Source organism: Felis catus, chromosome C2 (assembly GCF_018350175.1).
Source record: "Felis catus isolate Fca126 chromosome C2, F.catus_Fca126_mat1.0, whole genome shotgun sequence".
Taxonomy (NCBI): Eukaryota; Metazoa; Chordata; class Mammalia; order Carnivora; family Felidae; genus Felis; species Felis catus.
The window spans coordinates 70,782,278-70,804,581 of NC_058376.1; the positions used below are offsets into that span (position 1 = coordinate 70,782,278).

Consider the following 22,304-nt stretch of genomic DNA (forward strand, 5'->3'; position numbering starts at 1 on the left):
AGAGCAGGGAAGTGGAACAAGCTTGGGTTCAGGTGGCCCCAATACCCAGTCATGTGGGTGAGATCATCTGCCTCCATAACTGTGTTTCCAAATGTGAAGGCTGCTGGGAGCCCACAAGCATCTAAGAGTGATGCTCCATTTGCCAGACCAGCATCCGATCAGCTGGGGCCACCCTGCATCTCAGGAGGAGGTTAGTGAATATGCACTCTCTCTCCTACAAAGTTAGAATCTGATGGCAGAGCTCTTTCTAACCTGGGAAGCCAAATACACACTGTGGACACAGTTGGCTCTCAATAAATACTTGTTAAGTAAATGAATAAATGAATATATGAATGAGTGAACGAACAAGCACCTTTCGCATTCCGTCACTTCGGATACTTGCACAGGCTCAGGACATTTAAATTCCTCTTCAGGCAGTATAATTCCTTGCAGGCTGACATTCGTTTCAACAGATGCCATTTCCAAACCAGCTTCCATCTCCTCTAAAACATGAGAATGTTATATCCCTGGAATATTGGAGATGCTGTGGGTTTTATTGGGCAGTATCTAGGTCCTTTGTTAGAGTAATTAGAGGAGCTTAACCACTCAGGTTAAATGTTAACTGCCTCTAGTTTAAAGAAATAGCATCAATCATAGGTGGGTTTTTTTCCCTAAAAGGAAAATATCCATTGAGGGAAGTTCTTTGTGTGTATTTGTTTCCAAATGCCATCTGTCACAAGGTTTCAGATGTCGGGCAAGCCATGACAGAGCTCAGGAATCCAGATATTTCAGGCAGAGAAACAACCTCCCCTCAATCCCCCATCCTCAGTTTATGTATTAATTATTTCTTGTCTCTACTTTGTATTTCAGAAGATTATATCCAGGAAGATGATGAAGTTAGAGGGAGAAAATCATATCAGACGTCACCTTATCAGCCAGCAAACCCCACAACATCAGAAAGCCTTTTATTGTAAAGTCACTGTATGTGGTGATGTATTCAGAACTAAACAAACAAAATGACTAAGAGCTAGTGGCTGCTCCCTGGGCCGGTGTCAACATAGGCCTGGTGGCCCCCTCCTGTAGGAAGGTCCCAGCCCCGTGACCGCTTGAGACCTTGGCCCTCCCCCGAGTCTCTTTCTGAAACAAGCCCATTCTGTGGTGAGACACAGAACATCTTCACTGCAGAGGGAGACTCTCCGGGTTCACACTATTACAACTGCAGGAATTACAAGCAAGCAGAATGATTACATCATTTCTAATTACAATTCCTCTTTCTGGCTCTAACACGAGGAAACAGTGTGCCTGCTTTTATCCTCACCTCCAGACTGCCAGCTTTCCAACCAGCCTTCACCTTCTGAAGGACAAAGCTGCCTCTGGTCTTCTACCCCTTGGAAATCTCTCTGAACTTGCCTCTTTGTAAGACAAGACATTCTTTAAAGTATCTGTTAAAGCTCCGACTCCCTGGCACGAGACAAAAACAGGTGTGTAAGGGAGCTAAGACAACTGTCTTCTTCCTTCCTCAAGAGGAGTGGCTTTTGATGAACATATTTGGGGCATTACCTCGGCCTCCACTATGCTCTCCTAGAACACCGAGCCTGCTGACGTTCTCTTCAGGGGAGCAAGGCACTCATACCAACATCAGCTATGGGTCTCAATCCCTTCCTGCCTTCTAGATTATTCTAGCAGCTTTTGGCTGGGGACCACCCAGTCATCCAATATCACTTTTGTTTGACACCAGCCAGCATTGCAGAGGGACCAACGGGGATTCTTTCCGCCCATCACAAAGGGAGCACTTTCTTACCTCCCTTTTCATTGTTTTCCATCTATGAAGCCCCTCTTTTCCATACTACAAAGATAACACACAGAGCAGACCACACGTTTTCAAGATGTTTACTAACAAAAATTAAAGGAGTAATTGTACTAAAACTACAAAGTGGTGTTTATGTCTAATCTTTTGTTACAAATTGGTGCTAAATCTTGTCTGTCCTCCTCTGACCACACAGTTATGATCACTTCAGATCTACGGCTCTCTCAGGCCTAGCTCAGACCATTCCAGAGTCCCCACTCCGGCATGCTCCAGCCTGGGCCTGGCCTCCCCTTCTCATTATGGAGAAATTAGACTGTAGTGGTTTTGTGTGTGAATCTTGCCACGGCACTCCTTGATGCATCTGAGATTTCATACCCAGCGTTTGGTTCTGGGTGTCATAGTGACAGATCTGAGAGAACAACCAGGTGGCAAGGGGTCTAGAAATCATCTTATGCCTAGAAAGGTCAGAGAAAGTGAGGACACAGGCTAGAGAAGAGAGGACGTGGGGAGTGGACATGGCCGCCATAAGTAGTCCAGCCCTGGAAGAGGGCAGAACGGGGACTGATGAGGCACACTTGTACTTTTCAGCCCAACCCAAAGATGTACATTTCTTACACAAACCCAGCTATACTAAAGCAGTACAGACTGTTCTAGGACACAATAAGTGCCTCTTTATCTAAATTGTACTAGCAGGATTAGCTGGCCCTCCAGCAGAGATGTTCCAGACAGGATTCTTTTGTTGGGTGAGGGCTGGCCTCCCAAACCCATCATTGTTTATTTCTACGAAGAAGATGGAGAGAGAGCCCGGAGGTTTGGGGGAACTAAGACTGTTAAACCTTGCTGCCTGCTTGGCTCTAGACATCAGTCAGCTTTTACCTATTATTATTATCCTTTGAAATTCTGACATGCTCTCCAGGAATTTAAAATATTCCTTTCTGCGGGATGACACAGCTTGCCAGCTTTAAATTTTAAACTTCAAATCTGCTTTGGAACTAAAAGTTTGCTAAACTTTTAAAGGTTTCTAGCCACAGGAAAAGTGACTTGAACTTTGGAAATTTGCTTTTGAAATTTAGACCTATTGACCGACTTACTGGTGAGCTTGAAAGTCCCTCCGGCATGTACAAGCAGCCTGTTTAACTTACCTTTGCTCTCTGATAGATTAGGCCTGCTTGCCATCTAGAACACTCTAGAGGAGTGGTTCCCAAATCTGGCTGCACATCAGCATCACTGGGAGCTTTAAAAAAAAAAGAAAAAAAATGAAGTAAATGCCCAGGCCCCCTACTCAGAGCCACTGATTTAACTTGGCTGCATTGGACTCTAGTATGGGTAAGTTTTAAAGTTCTCTGGCTCACTCTGATGTGCAGCCAGAGGTGAGAAGCCGTTCTTGAAGGTTCGAGAGCTGCCATTTGACCCCACGTTCCTCCCAGACACTATTTCAGATCAAACCAGTTTACCTGGGTTCTAGAGGCTTAACAATGCTGTCATTTTCCAAAACACCATTCAGGAATGAATCAGTTCCTTAAATCTGTTGTTTTGATTCTCCATAGACCTCGTGTCTCAAGTCCAATAGACCCAACAATGATGGTGGAGTGAGGGTGGGGTGGAGGTTGAGAGATGTTTTTACATCTTAAATGACAAAATCGGTGGGGTTATAGTCAGGCTAAACTCAGCTGCAGGTGTTCTGAGCGTTTCTCTTGGGTGCCCTTGTCAACCCAGAGCTTCCTGATGTCTGGATGAAAATGTCTTTCTCTGAAGCCTCAAAGTCTCAGACAAGAGAAAGCATTCCTTTAAAGAAGCTTTTTGACACGCCGATGCACAGCTGTTTATATTCAAGAATAGCTATCCACTCGGAAAATCACATCTGTGCTGACATTGGAATAGAACTGCCCATGGGAGTTGATGAGCCAGCAGGACCCATCCTTCTGGATGGTGCTAAATCCATATCATCTCCACACAAAAGTAAACTCCACAGACATACAGACCTCATGGTTCTTCCCCACTCTTGTAGAATAGCATCTGCCGCAAAGGGGGTGCTCAAGAAATTTATTCAGTGGGTGAATATGTGAATAAATGAATCAGGTGATAGCCAGGGCCCAGACAGAACTCCAGAAACTACCCAGATGACTTGAAAATAAATAAAGTATTGATTTCCAAATTCTGGTTTCCCTAGAGCTTCATATACATGCTCGGACACCAGCAGAGGAAGACCTCAACAACTTCACATGTTAACCTGGAGAGCGACTGGGCAGCAGGACAAAGACAGGTCGATATATACGAAGCCTTGGATCTACCACTAACCACTCAGCCTAAACTCTCCCATTGTCAGAGTTCCCTAGCCTCCATCCCCCTACACAGAGCTGCCTCCACCAACCCAGGGGCACCCTGCTATTAGTTATGCTAATTAATCCACTCCTATCCAGGGGTAGCCCCTCTCAAATCCACTTCCTGTGCCCCAGGCCTCAAGCCCATCCCCCCACACCCTTGCATAATCCTAGTTTTAGCAATTACAGAACACTCCGCCCTGCCCAGCTGGGTGATGCATCACCAAACCCTCCTCAGAGAAAGCAGATGAGAAAATCTTTTTTTTTTGTACCTCGAAAAATTAGAACTAGGCTTGTCCAGCCCCGGCAGTGTTAGCAATCATCTGCTAGAGAAGCATACAAATTTGAGTAGAAAAAAAGCCAAGCAGCTGCATTCTCCCAAACCCCAGGGCCCTAGAACACACCCCACAGAGAGTAGAGAGATTCTTTCTTGGAACATGGAATGCGAGACTCAGTCAAAAGATTCCAAACTAACCATCTTTCTCCTGAGCTTTCCCATTATCCACCTAGAAGAGACCTGGGTATAAAGGGAAATGTTCACATCCGATGCTTTTTAGTTTCCCTGTCAGCTTGGCCGCAGACCACATGACTTGGCAGAACTGAGCAGTTCTCCCTGAGCTTCTGACTGGTACAATAAGGAATTTTTACTTTGAGGCTCGGTCAGCTTTCTGATGAAAGGAATTCACTATGTCTCAATGTAGGTATTGCCTGTGTCTATGTGCATGTGGAAAAATCAGATGCTTGGACCTAAGAGTTAACGTATTGAATCTCTTGTATTTGTCACATTCTCTGGCTGAGATTCAAAATGAGGGATTAAATGCTGGCGACCTGGGCACTAGCATCATGGGCTCTAGAAATGTCCCCTCTGTGATGCATCATTTATACTGTGGAGATTGTTCCCTAGGGACCACACCTCTAGGGATGTACATCTTAACTGAAGAGGGAGATATTCAAGCAACTCGATCTGTAACAATAACCTGTGAATGTTAACTACAGGTTGTGGTCTAAGAAGAGCAGCATTCAAATTTCTAATCAAGGGGCCATTGTCATTGATAATAATCATTCCCTCTCTGCTTACGTCTATCTCTGAAATATGCATCTTACACTGGGTGGAAAGTGATCACTTGTTTAGGAAACCCCACTCCGTCCACATCATCACAACCTCTGAGAGGTTCACTTAATGGGGATGGCAGGATTAGAGAGGAATAGGCAAGACTGAGAGAGACACTACATTTAAAGTAGCATCTAGTTAGCAGCCGCCTGATGTAGCTTTCCCCAACTCTCCCCTAAAATACACACAGACACAGAAAAAGATTAAAACTCCAAGTCATCCAGTCATTTAAAAAATATTCATCTGGCAAGCGCTGAGTAAACAGTCACTGCTTTCAAGGAATTTCTGGTCTAGTCACCAACCCAAATTCTGTCTTGCTAACTATTGCTGTGTAACAAACTACCCCAAAACATAGGGGCTTAAAACAACATTTTTTCCCCATAGTTCCTGCGGGTCAGAGTCCAGGAATGGCTCAGCTGGGTCCCCTGGCTATAGGTTTCTCGCAAAGCCATCCATAGTCATCAAGGCTCAAAAAGGAAGGACCTACGTCCTTCCTCACTCATGGGGTTGTTGGAGGGATTTGGCTCCTCAGTAGTTGTTGGAATGAGGATCCCTTCATTCCTTGGGATATAAGCTTCTCCATAGAGCTTATCACAACATGGCAGCTTTGGAGTTTTGGGGTTTTTTTTTAAGTTTATTTATTTTAAAAGGGGGGAGCAGAGAGGGAGAGGGAGAGGGGGAGACAGAGAGAGAGAGAGAGAGAGAGAAAGAGAGAATCTCAAGCAGGCTCCATACTGTCAGCGCAGAGCCCCACGCAGGGCTTGAACGCATAAACCATGAAATTATGACCTGAGCCAAAATCAAGAGTTGGGAGGCTTAACCCACTGAGCCATCCAGGTGCCCCTGGAGGAGTTTGTATACTAAAATGAGATGGAGTAAACCTGGTGACAAGCAGAAGCACCTCCAAATTCCCCACCCACCCCCTATTCGTTACTGGGATTTGAAAGGTATCTTAAATGTCTCATGCCTACCCGTCTACATCTAGATTTTCTTCTTGTCCCTTCCTTCACTGATTTATCCATTCAAGTAATACTGTGGGGCTCTCTCCATGTACCAAGAACTATTGTAGGTAGTGGGAATACAACAGTGAACAAAATACATTTCCAGTTCTTAGATTGTTTATGTTCCCATAGAGAAGACGGGTAATAAATAAGAAATATATAGTGTACCAGAGGATAAGTGTTATAGAAAAAATAAAGTTGAATAAGTGGGGGAAGTAGTGCTAAGAAGCGCACGTGTGTGTGTGTGTGTGTGTGTGTGTGTGTGTGTGTGTTATGGGAGGTTATAATGTGAGAACTGAGCAAAGAACCAAGGAAGATAGAGCTCTTGGGGTGGCGGGGCACTTGGCATGTTCAAGGAACAGCAGTGAAGTCAACGGAGCTGGGGCAAAGTCAATGAAACCGATAATAGACACAGATCAGAGGGCTGGTTGGGTAGAGGAAAGTAGTGGAGTTCACCGCACAATATTTTGAAAGCTTTTGTAACCCACTTCAAGACTTCGGATTTTCCTCTGAGATGGGACACAAGGGTCAGATTTGGAGAAGAGCAGTAACATGATCTATGTAAGACCACTAGGTTGCTAGGTTTGAGAAGAAACGGTCAGCGGGGCAAGAGCGGAAGCCAGAAGACCAGTTGCAAAACTATGGGAATAAACCAGGCAAGAGTGGTGAGAAGTGATTGGATTCTGGATTTATTTTAAAGAAGAACAAATAGGATTTAGTGAAAGATTGAATATAGGAATTGAAGAAAAGAGGGCATTAAGGACAACTCTATCTTTGGGCCTGAGCAACTGGTGCCATTTATAGGGAAGAGGAGCACTGGAGAGGGAGCAAGATGGGAAGGATTTAGAAATCAAGAATTCTATTTCAAATATGTTAATTTGAGATGCTTACTAGACATCCAGATGGACATGTCAAGCAGGCAATTGGATAAATTAATCTGGCATTCAGGGGAATGATTCTGGGCTAGAGATAGAAATATGGGAGTCATCAGTTTGTAGACATTATTTAAAGCAATAAGGCTTGATGAATTCACTAGGAAGTTAGAGTAGATAGAAAAGAGATCCAAAACCTGGCCCCGAGGGCACCCCAACATTTAGAGGGGGGTGACAGGAAAGCCGCAAAAAACTAGCTAGGTAGGAGGTAAAGCAAGAAAGAGCAGTATTCGGGAAAACAAGTGAAGAAAGTATGCCGAGTTTTTGGATCTTCCTTTTGTTCATCTGTTTTTCTTTCTCTTTTTTTTTAAATTTCTAAATGTTTATTATTTATTTTTGAGAGAGTGAGAGTAAGAGTGAGTGAGAGAAAGAGAGAGAGAGAGAGAGAGAGAGAGAGAGAGAGAGAGAGAGAGAGAGAACCCAAAGCACGCTCCAGGCTCTGAGCTGTCAGCACGGAGCCCAACATGGGGTTCCAACTCACTAGCTGTGAGATCATGACCTGAGCCAAAGTTGAATGCTTAACTGACTGAGCCACCCAGGCACCCCTGTTTATCTGTTTTTCAAATGCTGATGTACATAAGAATCACTCTACAAGGCTTACGAAGAACAATAACTTATTTAATTACTTCATGGGAAATTTAAAGGATTTTCAAGGTAATTTTGACTTGTCTTGATGTTAGCAGTAGATGCTGAGTGAAGAATGTAACTAGGGCAGGATGGGACCCACTGCAGGTCCCTCGGTGCTAGAAGATTCCAAAGTGCCATAAGGACAGAGGCACTGTTTACTGGGGAGTCAAGTATTAAGAGGTTATTTCACTGAATGTTTCGGGATTATTGCAATTTTTAAAACTTTTTATTATAGACAATGTCAGATGTGGAAAATCAACAGAATGGTACAATGACTAATAGCCTCTAAGGTGTTCCTATCACACAGTTCAACAATTATCAACTCATGGCCAATCTTGTTTCTTTTATATTCCATTCACTCCCCACTTGAAACAGACTCTCAATATCATATCATTTCATCTGTAAATATTTTACATGTATCTTTAAAAATAAATAATTTTTTCACATTAATACAGTATCACTATTACCCCAGCAGTTCATATAATTTCTTAATATTGTAAGAAATCCAGTCAGTGCTCAAGTTTTCAATTGTTTGATAAATATCATGACTTTTTAAGACAGTTTGTTTGACTCAGGATCCAAATAAGGTCCGTACATTGGGGATACATCTTTTTAGATTCTATACATTCTCCCTCTACCATTATATATCCCCTAGGAAATTGTTGACGGAAGCAGGTGGAGTTTCCTGCAATCTGGCTTTCGATGATTGCATCCTCCTGTTGTTGGTGGCAAAATGTTTAGCATGTTCCTCTATCCTCTGAATTTCCTGTAAAAGGGAATTGAACCTAGAGGCTTGGTCAGGTTAGATCTTTTTGGTAAGTCTACTTTATAGGTGTTGCTGTGTTCTTCCACCAGGAGTCCCTTAATGTCTGGTTGCAACTCTTTCTTTGTGATGTTAGTAGCTGTTGATGATTCAAGCCTAGAGTCATTATTATCTTACGGGTTGCCAATGGTTGTAATTCTATCTTTCCTTCTTCATTTATCAACTGTGATACTTCTATAAAAAGTAACTCCCCTACAATCTGTATTTGGTTTCTCAGTGATACAGTTCGTACAGGAAAAGCTACATTAATGCTTGATTTCCTACCTTTATTTGAAATAATGGGCTGGTCTCTAGCACCCTTCCACAGAGACCAATCAGGGCTTGAGGGGGCGGCAGTATTGTCAATGCATGGATTTAATTATGTGATGTGTTTTGATCCATTGCAATTATCCTCACTGATATTCAAATTATTCATCATTGGCATTGAAAGCCCCTTCAAATTGGTCTCTGAATCCTTTTGATGCATAATCTTCACTATCTGGTATGATGAGATGTTCAAGTTTATTTTGCGTATTTCCAACCTAGACCTGGAATCCTCCATTTCCCCTAGAAGCCTGGATTCCTTTTAATGGAAAAGGAAATTGTCATGTACCATATGGGGTCATAGAATCAAAGAGCCAGGCAGTAGGTGTTGAAGAAGACGTCACCTCAGTGAGCAAAGCTGTACTAGAGTCCGCTAGAACTCAGAATTTCACTGGGAACCATTCACACCAACCTCCTCTCAAGCTGTTGATCTAAGAAAAGGATGCTATTATCTCCCAAGCAGGAGATAATTGTTTCATTCAATCTAAGTAAGTAAAAAGAGAAAAAAATGGAGCCCATGAAAAAATGCTACTGAATAAGAGGAAGGACAAATCCCTTCCTCCCTAGATAACAAGAGGAAGGGACTAAATCCCTGAAAATGCAGGCTACTGCAGGATACAGGAAGAAAATACCGGGAAACTGTTTAGTGTCCTTGATAGAATGGAAGAAGAGATGTCTTTCATAAAACATGAGCCGACAGTCACACGAAGAAAACAAGCTGAGAAGAAAAATAACGAAATAAATAGAAAGGTAAATGCATGTAATAAAGAATTCTAAGGGAAAATTAAAAACACAAGAGCAAAAACACGACCAGGCTATACATATGTACCACTGTCATTTTCACCTAACAATGTATGAGAAACGTCTTTCCATATGTCACTGAATATTTTTTTACCATGACAGTCCTAATGACTGCACTGCATAGGAAGTTCATTGAACTTATCCCCTCAGATTAGAAAATGCTGTATTTTCTAGGTTTTTCTGCCATTTTGTGCAATGTGGAGAGGACACATCCTTGTATGTCTTCCTATGCATTCAATAACTATTTACCGAGAATCTAATGATTACTGGGCACAGTGGTATATGCTAGGGTGCATGGTATTGAAAAACTTAGACACAGATTTTGTCTTCATGGACCTTGCAGTCCTGCAGGGAAACAGGACAATTACGAAATTTCAACACTTTTGCGGTAAATGGTAAAGAAATTGTATGGTGATTTATTTAACAAAGCACATGGCCAGGAACCCTAAACTACTTTAGATTTTCCCCAAAAAGTGACATTGAATCTGAGATGTAAAGAATAGGAGGAGGTAAGCTAAGAAGAGAATTGCAAGTCATGTTTTAGAGAAAAGAAAACAGCTGTGCAAAGGCCTGAGTGTGAGAAGAGCAAGGCACACTCCAGACAAAAGAAATTCAGTGGCCAGTCCCAAAGGGACTGTCTCTGAAGGATAAGCATGGAAGTGTCATGGTCAATGTTTTTGTGAGAGAAGCAGCATTCTGGAGCACAGTGGACAAGAGCTTGTAGGGTGGCACGGCCAAAGGTAGGGAGGCCATTTGGGGAGCTATTCAGTTAGCCAGGCAAGAGAGCACGGTGGGTCAGAAGAGGGTGTTGGTGGTGAGCTTGCCAGGAAGCAAGTGGACTTTGAAAAATATTTAGGAAAGTCTGGTCTATTTGAGGTGGGCGGTTAAGGGAGAGGGATTCAAAGCTGGATCCCAGGCTTCTGATTTTAGCAACCAGGTGGTGCCATTTACTAGTAACAGGAGAAAGAGATGGGAGAAATGACAAGTTCAGTTGGGCAGTGTGGAATTTTGAGGTTCCTAAAAAATTCCTAAATAGAAATACCCAATATGCAGTTGGATATACAGATCTGGAGCTCAGGATCTCTCGTGAGACGTGGACTGGAATTCTAGATTTGGGAACCATCAGCATGTGAGTTGTAACTAAAGCTCTGGGAGTGCTTACAGAAAGAAGGAGAAAAAAAGCACCCAGGGTAGTCCCCTGAGGAACAGTACCAACATTTAAGGGATGGGCACAGGAAAAAGACACTTAGAAGTAGTAGTCAGAGAGACAGGAAAAATGCAGCTTTATAGAAGCCTACGTCAGGAGTACAGGTTTGGCTAATAGCGCCAAATATTTCCAAGAGGTTAGGAAAGACAAGGTCTGAAGAGACTCCATTGGATTGAGTGACCATCTACATTTCATGACAAGAACAGAGACAGTGGTGAGTTGGATATGATGGCCAGATTTCACCATAAAGAGTAAGCTTCAGGTGAGAAGCAGTCAGTCTCTCATTTGATAGTTGACCCAATTTGAGAATCACTGTCGTTTACTCAAGGCAAGCTGCACTCATCTACATTCATTTTCGTAATGGTTTTATTTGGGCTTGCTTCTTTCATTTTGTTTTATGCTTTCTAGTTTTTATGTTCCCTTGCTATTTCTTTTTAATTCTGCTTTTTGGCTGAGTACACCATTGTGTTTACTATTATCTCTCAAAGTAAACTTTTAATTCTACTCAGTAGTGAAATGAGAATTTGAAGCCAGGCAGAAGCCAGTGGAACCAGAATTTAAACTCTGGAGTCCAGTCTCAACCACTGTGCTATACTTCCTCTCATGTGACCCAAAACATCCTAATACACACAGCAAATTGACTTGCTCTTGAAAATCATTACACCATAAGGACAATAATTTCATTTCTAGAAATATACCTTAGAGAACTAATCGGAGAATTATACACATAAGTATTCATTGCAGCATTGTTTATAATAGCAAAACAATGTGAATGTACATAGATTTTCCTTTTAAAAAAATAATATCCAGGAGCTGTTCCTTTCTAGGGCTTGACTTGTCTTTTAGTCCGTATTAGTTTTTTGGTCTTAGATCTGAATTTTAGTTGTAAATTGATCACATCCTTTAAAAGCTGATTGAAGAAATGTTTTCAGTATAATTTGTGCCCTGCTCTCTACCTGAGTGGGTGTTTACCACACCAAACAAGACTTGACGTATAGGAAAGAAACAGCTCAGAGCCCATCTGAAGGTGGCAGAAGGAGCAGGCATTTTCTGGCATCAGAGCTGACGTATTATAAGATCTCAGAAATTTGGTTTTAAGGTATCTGGCAATGAAGCAAAAAGAAACACAATCACTTACATAATTTTCATTGTCCAATAAGACAAAGAATGCTAACTAATTCTTCTGTGGAGGCAGCTTTTTCTGGGATCTAAAATCAAGCAGGAACAGGGACACCTGCATGGCTTAGTTGGTCGAGTGTCCGATTTTGGCTCAGGTCATGATCTCACGGTTCGTGAGTTCTAGCCCCGCATCGGGCTCTGTGCTGACAGCTTAGAGCCTAGAGCCTGCTTCAGATTCTGTGTCTCCCTCTCTCTCTGCCCCTCCCCTGCTCACTCTCTCTCTCTCTCCCCCTCTCTCTCACAAAAATAAATAAACATTAAAAATAGTTTTAAATCAAGCAGGAATTGATTATGTGAATCCTCATACAAAGGGCATCAAGGAACACTGAAGACTGTGATAATTGTGATTCATAATAGGAAGTACATGTTTGGTCTTCATCCCCATTTCTGGCACAGAACTGTCCAAACCTTTGGAATTTCCTGAACTATAAGAGAAATAAGAGCATCTTTTGTTGTAATATTTGGTCTTGTCCTCAGTTTCTGAAATTACTCAGGGCTGCGAAGTGAAATGAGTGTTTTGTTATTTGTAACAAATCCATTTCAACCACAACTGACTTTATGTTAATGCGGTGACTTTTGGAAAGTCCCTAAAGATGGGGGGCTTGTTACCAAAAGAACCAACCATGTGATTAGAGCTTTTAGTATGTCCTGACCTGGAAGAGAGGAGAAGGGATGGAGGGCAAATCAATTGTCAATGGGTAATGATTTAATCAACCATGTCTATGTAATGAACCCTCCATAAAAACCCAAAAGGACAGGGTTCAGAGAGCTTCTGGGTTAGTGAACACATGGAGAGGAGGGGAGAGTGGTGCACCCAGAGGGCATGAAGGCTCCGTGCCCCTTCCCATACCTTGTCTTATGCATCTCTTTCACCTGTTGCTGAGTTATAGCCTTCCATAATAAACCAGCAATCTAGCAAATAAAAGCCTTCCCTGAGTTCTGTGGGCCATTCTGGCAAATTAATTGAATGCAAGGAAGGGTTGCTGGAACCTCCAATTTACAGCTTGTCAGTCAGAAGCACAGGTGATAGCCTGGGCTTAACCTGGGCTAGTGACTGGCCTCTGAAGTGGTGGGATTGGGAACAGTCTTGTGGGACTGAGCCCTTAACCTAGGGGGGTATGACACTATATCCAAGTAGATAGTGCCAGAACTGAGTTGAATCATAGCACATTCAGCTGGTGTTGGAGAATGGCTTATTGGTATGGGAAACATATCCTCTACTCCCCACACGTTGGAACTGGATGCTCAGATCCCTTATTTTCTCTAAACAGTTTATAAAGAAATTTTGTCAAACCCATTCGCCTAAGCAGCTCTCTGTGAACCTGCCATAAACGCACGGGGCGAGTTAGCTGTTCCTAACCTAGGGAAGGTACTTATGCAAACAGCTGAAAGGCAGTGTCTGGGTACTTTGTCTTCTGGTCATGTTGCTGTCTTCCTCTCAAATGGGGAGCTCTACCACCAGCAAGGCACTTTCAGATCCCGTGCTTCCTCAGCTTTGCCATGAAAGCACCCTCACGTGAATACGAGCTGGGGGCGGGTGAGAAGAGGTTGTAGCCCAAAAAGGCCAGCTGTAAGCTAAAATTTCTTTGAAGATTTGCAATTTATATTTAAAATCCATGTGAATTTTACAGTCTGTTTCATAATGTGTTATACATAAAAATGTGTTTCCCCCTTAAAAGTTCTAACAAAATTGGTGCTCCAGGAAGATGGGCTATATTTATCCTAGTATGAGTAGCCCTTACCATGCTCCCCACCCCCCACAGACACACCTTTATTTTAATTTGATGTGGGGCCAGTTCTTCCAGAGTCTACATTAGTAAACTGCTTCTTTCCAATATTAGATGTCTTAGAACAGAACATCACATATTTTTCTAACTTACAGAGAAGAGGGTCTGTGTAAGTTCTGCTCAACAGGTTTTTTTTTTTTTCCCTTTCTTAAGTTTATCTATTTATTTTGGGAGGGAATGGTACAGAGAAACAGGGAAAGAGAGAATCCCAAGCTGGCTCCCTGCTGTCAGCACTAAGGCTGACACGGGCCTGAACTCACGAACTTGTGAATTCATGATCTGAGCTAAGATCAAGAGTCAGACACTTGACTGAGTGAGCCACCCAGGCACCCCAACAGGTATTTTCTTTAAGTTAACATTGAAAAAACAAACAAACAAGGAGCTCTAAAGACATGTCTAAGCTGGGATTCCTGGGTGGCTCAGTCATTTGAGCAGCAAACTCTCGATTTCAGCTCGGATCATGATCCAGCATTGTGGGATTGAGCCCTGCATCAGGCTCCACACTGAGCATGGAGCCTGGTTGAGATTCTCTCCCTCTCCCTCCCTCCCTTCCTCCCTCTCTTTCTCTCTCTCTCTCTCCCCCTCCCTCCCTCTAAAAGAAAAAAAAAAAAAAAAGACAGGTCTAAGCCTATGCAGTACTTGTAAATTTTGTCTACTCTTAAGGGTTGAATGTGTCTACCAAAAAGATATGTTGAGGGGCGCCTGGGTGGCTCAGTCGGTTAGGAGGCCAACTTCGGCTCATGTCATGATCTCGCGGTCTGTGAATTCGAGCCCCGTGTCGGGCTCTGGGCTGACAGCTCAGAGCCTGGAGCCTGTTTCAGATTCTGTGTCTCCCTCTCTCTGACCCTCCCCCGTTCATGCTCTGTCTCCCTCTGTCTCAAAAATAAATACATGTTAAAAAAAATTAAAAAAAAAAAAAGATATGTTGAAATACCAACCCTCTCAGAATGTGATTTTATTTGGAAATAGGGTTGTTGCAGATGTTCTGCATGAGGTAGTTATGATGAGGTCATACTGGAGTAGGCTGGGCTCTAATCCAGTATGACTGGTGTTCTCATAAGAAGACAGACACACACACACACACACACACACACACACGGAGGGAAAACAACCATGTGAAGATGGAGGCAGAGATTGCATTGATGCTGTTACAAGCCAAGGAACACCTGAGGCTCCCAGAAGCTAGAAGAGGGAAGGAAGCATCCTCTTCTAGAGACTTCAGAGGGAGCACAGCCCTGCCAAGATCTGGATTTTGGACTTCCAGCCACCAGAAGTGTGAGAAAATAAATTTCTGTTGTTTTAAGCCATCCAGTTTATAGTACTTTGTTACAGCAGCTCTAGGAAACTACTCCATCAACTGTCCTCAAATTCTCAATACAGTTTCATTGAAAGTTCCCAAAAGAGGGGCGCCTGGGTGGCGCAGTCGGTTAAGCGTCCGACTTCAGCCAGGTCACGATCTCGCGGTCCGTGAGTTTGAGCCCCGCGTCAGGCTCTGGGCTGATGGCTCAGAGCCTGGAGCCTGTTTCTGATTCTGTGTCTCCCTGTCTCTCTGCCCCTCCCCCGTTCATGCTCTGTCTCTCTCTGTCCCAAAAATAAATAAACATTGAAAAAAAAATTAAAAAAAAAAAAAGAAAGTTCCCAAAAGAGAATTGATGTTACCTCACAACTATTATGACTTGGACTTCCTATACATCCATCAGAGAAAGCTACTGCTCCACATAGGTACAAACGTCAAGAATGACCACATTAGGCAGGAGCCAATAATTATTTCTCAAGAAATAAGGATTTTATCGTCAGCATTCATGATTGATCATGACCTACCTGAAGTTCCAAGGAAGGGATGCCTCGATGGTGGACACTTGGTAGGGCTGACCTCACTAGAATAACAAGGCTCTAATGAGAGGTTTGAGAACTCCAAGCTGGCATAGGTTCTCTGTGAGAGCAAGCAAATCCCAAGGACTTTGCAGTTGACTTATTTATCCTATAAACTCAGTCCCGTTCAGTTGGCCTTTTCTCTGGCAAAGACTCCTGACTCTTCAAAGCCTAGAATTAGCTAACACAGCTCTGGAGGGAGGGAGGTTGCTGTGCAAATCCTCTAACTGGATTTAGGACTGGGCCAGGCCATCATATGTATTTATGGAAGAATGAAAGGCCTTTTGGGAAAAGATGTACTGTTCTGAAATTGGAGGCCACTATCTCCATGAGCAAGACTTTTAAAGTGCAGGCCAAGAGGAGGCCAATAGGCATCTTGACATTCCATCTCACAAGGAAGAAAATACTTCTTTGTGAAGAAGTATCTAAAGCAGATACTGTCCACTCCTTCCATGGAAGAACTTCAGAATAGCCTCAGTGGTGCAACTATTCTAAGAAAAATTTCCTTTCAATGAACCATCAAAATGAATAAGCTACAAATTGCATCCCTAAAAAGCTAAAAGACTGACCGTTGTTTGGTACCATTTTTAAAGAGTCATATAAATAGTGGCAACACCAAGACCTAAGACTATGCAGGTTGGGCAGTGGGAGGCACCAGCAGGAGGTAAGGGAGGGGGGTGCGTTCTGCCTCCAGGGCCCTCCCTAGAGGGTTCTTAGCTGACAGCAGCTGTGTTTCTTTACCAAGGTTACAGTCCTGTTAAGTAGCCCTCTCCTACAGCTACACCTCTCACCTGATTCTGGCCACTACTCTCTCTCCCATCACTTCAGATTTGGGGTGTTAACACTGGCCTGAGATGTTTTACCATCCCCTGTTGCTTTCTACTAAGTGTGAGCAAGATGTCAGGCTTGTGGATGGTTCTGTCTTTAAACATTCCTCAACATCTCTTCTGCCATGTCATCTTTGCCTTGCTGGGCCCCTGACCCAGACACAGTCCTCACTCCAGGGTCAGGCTAATGACACAGCCACCAGCTGCAAACTGACTAGAACAAGAACACAGAGGATTATACCTTGTCCTTAAGGCTTCTCCCTGGAAATACTTCTTCTGTCCATCGTCACAGGCCAAAGCAAGTCATAAGGTATTAGTTATGTGTTGCTATATGACAGATAACCCCAAAACTTAATGGAAAACAATAAATATTTATGATCTCACACAGTTGCGGGATTCAGGAATCTGGGAGCAGCTTAGCTGGGTGTTTCTGGCCTAGGGTCTCTCACGAGGCTGCAGTCAAGATACCAGGGCCGCAGGTATTTGGAGGGTTGACAGGAGCTGGGGGACCTAAGGTGACTCACTAACATGCCTGGCAATTTAACACTAGTTGTTGGCAGCAGGCCACCATTCCTTGCCACATGGGCCTCTCTAAAGTGCTGCTTGAGTGTTCTCATGACATGGCAGCTGGCTTCCCGTGGAATGAGCAAGTCAAGACAGAACCCAAGAAGGAAGCCTGAAAACCTTTTATGACCTCGTCTCAGGAGTCATATAACATCACTTCCAGAATATTCTACGTATTCTAAGTGAGTCATTAACTCCAGCACATACCGTATAGGCAAACCTAAGCCCCACCTCCTGAAGGGAAGAGTATCAAAGAACATATGGATATTTTTAAACCATCACACATGCCTGCACCTAACTTCAAAGCATACAATATGGCCAGGAGATGAAGTACAAACATTTGGTGAATGGTACCAATGACTGGAGGCATCCTAGAAGATTTTATTGGTTACTCAAGAGTTAAACAAAATCTAGATCAATGCTTTACTGTTGTGTTTATAGAAATCTCTACTATATGAATCTTGGGGTTATGGTATTGAAACATAATGTGAACATTATGAATTGAAACATACACACTTCCTTGAGGTGAGGTCATTCCCAGGGCTAATCCCCTCTTCTGGAGTGAAAAGTTCTTCACTCAGGAAAATGAATTATTAAATGAGGCCCTAGGCAGGCAGGAGTGAGGAATCCACTTTTTTCCACAAGCCTCATTGTCCTGACCTTGGGGTGGCTAAGGTGGTATCTACCCTATGGAGCTGGGAGGCCTCGGGTCAGAGACCAACCTCTGGAAAGAGTCACAAAGTAAGCCCTGCCTTGTGAGCCAGATTGCTGCCTCCATATTCCTCTTTGTGTTCATTTCTCATTTGTATGTCCTAAGCTTTTGGTAAAACTTATTTAAAAAGGTGAGTCATATCTCAGCTGTCCAGATCATGAGAGAAAGGTGATGTATCCACACTTGACACAGGGCGTCAAGGGGGAGCAGTGAGTGGGAGGCAGGGGTAGCTGAGGAGAGACTGGGGAGAGGTTGGGCTCCAGCTCCAAGCTGCTCTCTCGCCAACAAGAGAGTCTGCTCTCATGACTGGACATAGCAGTTCAGGGTCATATCTTACCAATGTATGTGGCATTTCCTTACTACTAGCTACTCCCAGTCTGTTTGACTCCACAACTAGAGCCTTCCACAGAGCAGCCCAGGCATCTAGGCACTATTAAGATCTTTAGGTGCAGATACCCAATGACCTATCTGTGAGAGATGAGTGCAGTGATTTCTAGACCCAAGACTCAAGGCAGAAAGAGACAGAGGACACCTCCAGGACAGGGGAAAAGGTCCACAGCATTGGGGATAGTTTCTCTATCTGCTGGATGTGAGGCCTTGCAGACAAATGAAAATCCTTTCCACCTTGGAAGCCTTCCCCAGGATGTGAGTGAACTTCCTAGTGAGCCTCTTTCCCCCTAAGCAAAGCAAGGTCAATAAGACAAACAACCTGCACCACACTTAGCTCTCTGCCCTGCTCCACACCATGGCCTTCGGACTGTGGGACCATGGCCCCATTCCAGCTGTGGAGGGGCAGACCCAGGGCTGGGATCTGCTGGGGCACCGCTCACTGACTGCACCTGTATGATGAACAGGCATGGTTCGTGACTAGATAAACTTTTTTTTTTTTTTTTTTTTTTTGGTTTCCCACTACCTTTTAAACTTTATTCAGTGGGGAAAGCTTTTCTTCTGCTACAGGATGAAAACTCAGCAGGCCTCATGATTTTTGTGTGCCCAGTTATCGTCACTTTAGTTGTGAGAGGCAACATCATTCAGTGGTTATATATTAGTCACTCTTCAGTCTTCATTTAAAATAGAGTCTTCTCGGGGCACCGGGGTGGCTCAGTTGGTTAAGCGCCTCACTCTGGATTTCGGCTCAGGTCATGATCTCATGGCTCCTGGGATCGAGCCCCATGTAGGGCTCTGCTGCCCTGACAGCAGAGCCCGCTTGGGATTCTCTCTCTCCCTCTCTCTCTCTGCCCCTCCGCCACTGGTGCACACTCTCTCTCTCAAAATAAATAAATAAACATTAAAAAAAATAACAACAGAGTCTCTCCCCTCTCACAGAAGCTGGTGCGTCTCTGGGAAAGGCTTCTTCCTTCAACCAGTTCCCCTCATGTCCCCACCTCACAGTGGCTGTTCCCATCATCACCAGATGAGGGGAAAGGGCAGGAGAGGAGGTAAGGGGCCTAGTCACATGTTACATGGCAGCTTTGTACTCTCAGGGCAGACAGGGTTAGAGCAGAATTTCTGTTATGTATGCTTTTATGGATTGCTCAAGACTCCCACACTTAGGACCTTCCTCCCATAGTTCCCTCGATCCACATGATGCATCTGTTTTCTGGGTGGCCACTCATGATATCTTACTTTGAGCTTCTTGCTCGGGCCCCATGGGCTCACTCCTCTGCTTAGTCCACTTCTGATCCTTGGGAAACACTCACACTTCTCTTGGCTCCAGTGAAGTCCAGGATGATCCTAAGACACCAGCAAGCTCCTGGCTCTGCCCCCAAAGCCCTGAATCAGTGCAACTGCCCGTCCTACTCCAGAAAAGGGCAACAGCTACCAGGTTCCACACACCCCCTCAACTCCAGAGGTCTTGTGGTTTGGTTGCCCTCTCCGAAAATGACCACCATCCATTCCTGCCCTTCCTTTATATGCACGCCCACCCAGCTATCAAGAAGAGGAATCTATTACTCTACCCCTTGAATCTAAGCTAGCTTGTGACTGCTTACCCAACCGTGTGTGCTGGAAGGGACTCTGCTGGTCCTGGGCCCATCCTTTAAGAGGACCGGCACCTTCCTCTTCCTCTCTGTTGGCACCTAGCCTCCATGCTACGAGGAAGCCCAGGAAGCCACATAGAGAAGAACCATACCCCTTGGCCAACAGTCCCAGTTGAACTCCCAGTCATCAGTCAGTGCCAGCTTGCCAGCCAGATGAGTGAGTCACTTTGGAGCTGACACCATTCAGAGCAGACAAACTGTCCACATTCAGCCTGGCCCACATTCTAAAATTTTGAACAAATCAATGATTATAGTGGTTTGAAGGCACTGGTTTTTGTGGTGGTCTCTCTCACAGCAATAGGTAACTGAAACACTTGGTAAGCCCCACAGAAGCCTTTCCGACTAGGTTGGAGGTGAAGTAGATGGCACCCCTTTCCTTCCCACGTGGTCAGGTTGGGGGATTCAGCGTGACAGCAGAGCTCTCTGAGGAAATCTCTTTGCAAACCATCCTCTCTCCCCACACACTAAACCATTTTCATATCCCTGATCTGTCTGAGGAGTCCAAGAGAGGTGGAACTAGTTCTTCAAATTTCTTTGTAAATTCAAGACATATGGGAATTCTGTCTCACATTCACTTAGATGTCTAGTATCTTTCACATTAACTCCCCCAGTTTAAGCTGAGGCCTGAAGAACGTCATGTTCAGATCATGTGGCACTGAGTCTGGGATTGCCTGGGGCATATACTGACACCTGAAAGTCTGCAGGAAGACGACGGATGGCGCAGGGCAGTGATCTTTTCAACATGTTTGTCAGCCAGGAAATCCTGGAAGAATCTTATTTCAGGGCCCAAACCAGTTAAAGGCTATGCGACAGCTGAAGAGAGAGTGAGGGTCCAAGCTGGGGCTGGGTCCCTTCCTTGCCCCTATAGTGGCCCCCAAAGTGACATAAATGGCCTGGGTTCCACAGAGCACAGTTTGAACACCACATGAGGCAAAAAACTTGAGGTCTGGAACAGCTTTAACTTCTCTGCATCTCAGTTTCTTCATCTGTAAATGTGGAAGATAATACTACCTACCTCTCCGGTTTTTGGGACAATTTCATGAGACAGACTATAAGCGCAGCTGCACTTAGTTGGTCTTCCACTACTGTCTGTTCCCTTTCTCCTTTCATTTTGACTCCTGTTTACTTTAAGTAAACAGTCACACTGCCTTTCCTCCCTGGACTCAGGGGAGAGCCTGTTGCCGCAGAATGTCACTGTATGGGACAACCCGAAGCTCCTCTTCCAGAGGGTGTCCAGACCATCCTGTGTCCTATCGCCAGTCTGTAACCAGACTCCTGGCAAGGATGGGGTTAACACAGGCACCACAACCCCCTCCCCCTCAGGGAGGAGGAGGTCCTCCAGTCAGGATGGATGAACTCCAGTCAGGAGAGACTTAGGGCACACAATTGCTGGGGTGAACCCTCCCACCCTCCCACCGGCACCCCAAGGAACTCCTCCCTCACCACCATTGTTGGGTGCTTACTGAATGCTAGGCTGACACGAAGTGCTCTTTACATGCATTATCTTGTTTATTCCCCACAACAACCCCGTGGGAAGGATACTCTTACCCTGTTTGACCAGAAAATTGATGTTCGGAGAAGTGAAGCCAGTAATCTCCAAGTCTAGCTGATGATCAGACTAACTCAACTCCATAAATGACACAAATGCATATTCCCAGGCTCCATCTCAGAACAAAAGAACCAGAACTGGGTTCTGTAAGGTTCAAATTTGCATACATACCGGGCTGGGACTAGGGTGAGGCCATCAAGGGGACTGGTGCCAGGGTGCACCTCTTTCTCAGGTGCTGAACTGCTTGCAAGGTCCAGAGAGGCAGGGCCTTCTTACAATCTATGCCTTACAAGAGGTGTCCAGTGACCTCACCCTAGTCCCATCCACCCAAAGCCAGAACTGGAGCGCAAGCCTGTCTATGGAACGTCCACAAGCTCAGCCACAAAGCTAGTACGGTCCCAGGAAGTCTTAGGGCCAGCCCCTTACCTCAAACACACCTCAGACTCACCTGGAGGATACCAGTCCAGGGGCCACACTGGGATCCACTGCCTTAATGTGGAAGGAGGGGCAACAGCTGTCTTCCCCACACACAGGTGTGTGATGCCTAACGCTTTGACCCCAAGAAGCTCCAAACTGGAGTCAATGTCCCCATGGGCTGCCCACCTGTACCCAAACACCTTGATGCCAAGCTGCTCCCAGCTTCAATAAAGAAGAGTGTCGTGAGGAGGGGATCTAGGGTCTGCAGTGTAGGGAGGTCAGGCCTTACCAGATCGGGACAGGGTGGTCTCTGGTTTCTGATGGCGAAGTGTTGACCCCACCCGACAGCATGCGGGCTTCTGGGGTGGTGTTGGTGCCTTTTCTGTCTCTGTGCTTTTTGCAACTCCGCATTTATAAAGCTGCCTGGGAAAAGAAGGGCCTGATTT

At 44.6% G+C, this 22,304-nt stretch overlaps 1 long non-coding RNA gene across 4 annotated transcripts in view; it reads right to left on the reverse strand.

Moving 5' to 3' along the window:
• Positions 1-19,034, reverse strand: part of LOC109503484 — a 33,943-nt gene extending 14,909 nt beyond the window's left edge. For 2 of the 4 annotated variants that reach the window (XR_006585119.1, XR_006585117.1), the window contains exons 1-4: positions 16,819-19,034; positions 15,700-15,811; positions 2,929-3,020; positions 353-482 (exon numbers count right to left, since the gene is read on the reverse strand). This is a non-coding gene — a long non-coding RNA (uncharacterized LOC109503484). The remainder of the gene's footprint in view (positions 1-352; positions 483-2,928; positions 3,021-15,699; positions 15,812-16,818) is intronic. The other 2 variants (XR_006585118.1, XR_002162483.3) reach the window with 2 other exon arrangements.
• Between the last annotated feature and the right edge of the window lie 3,270 nt (positions 19,035-22,304).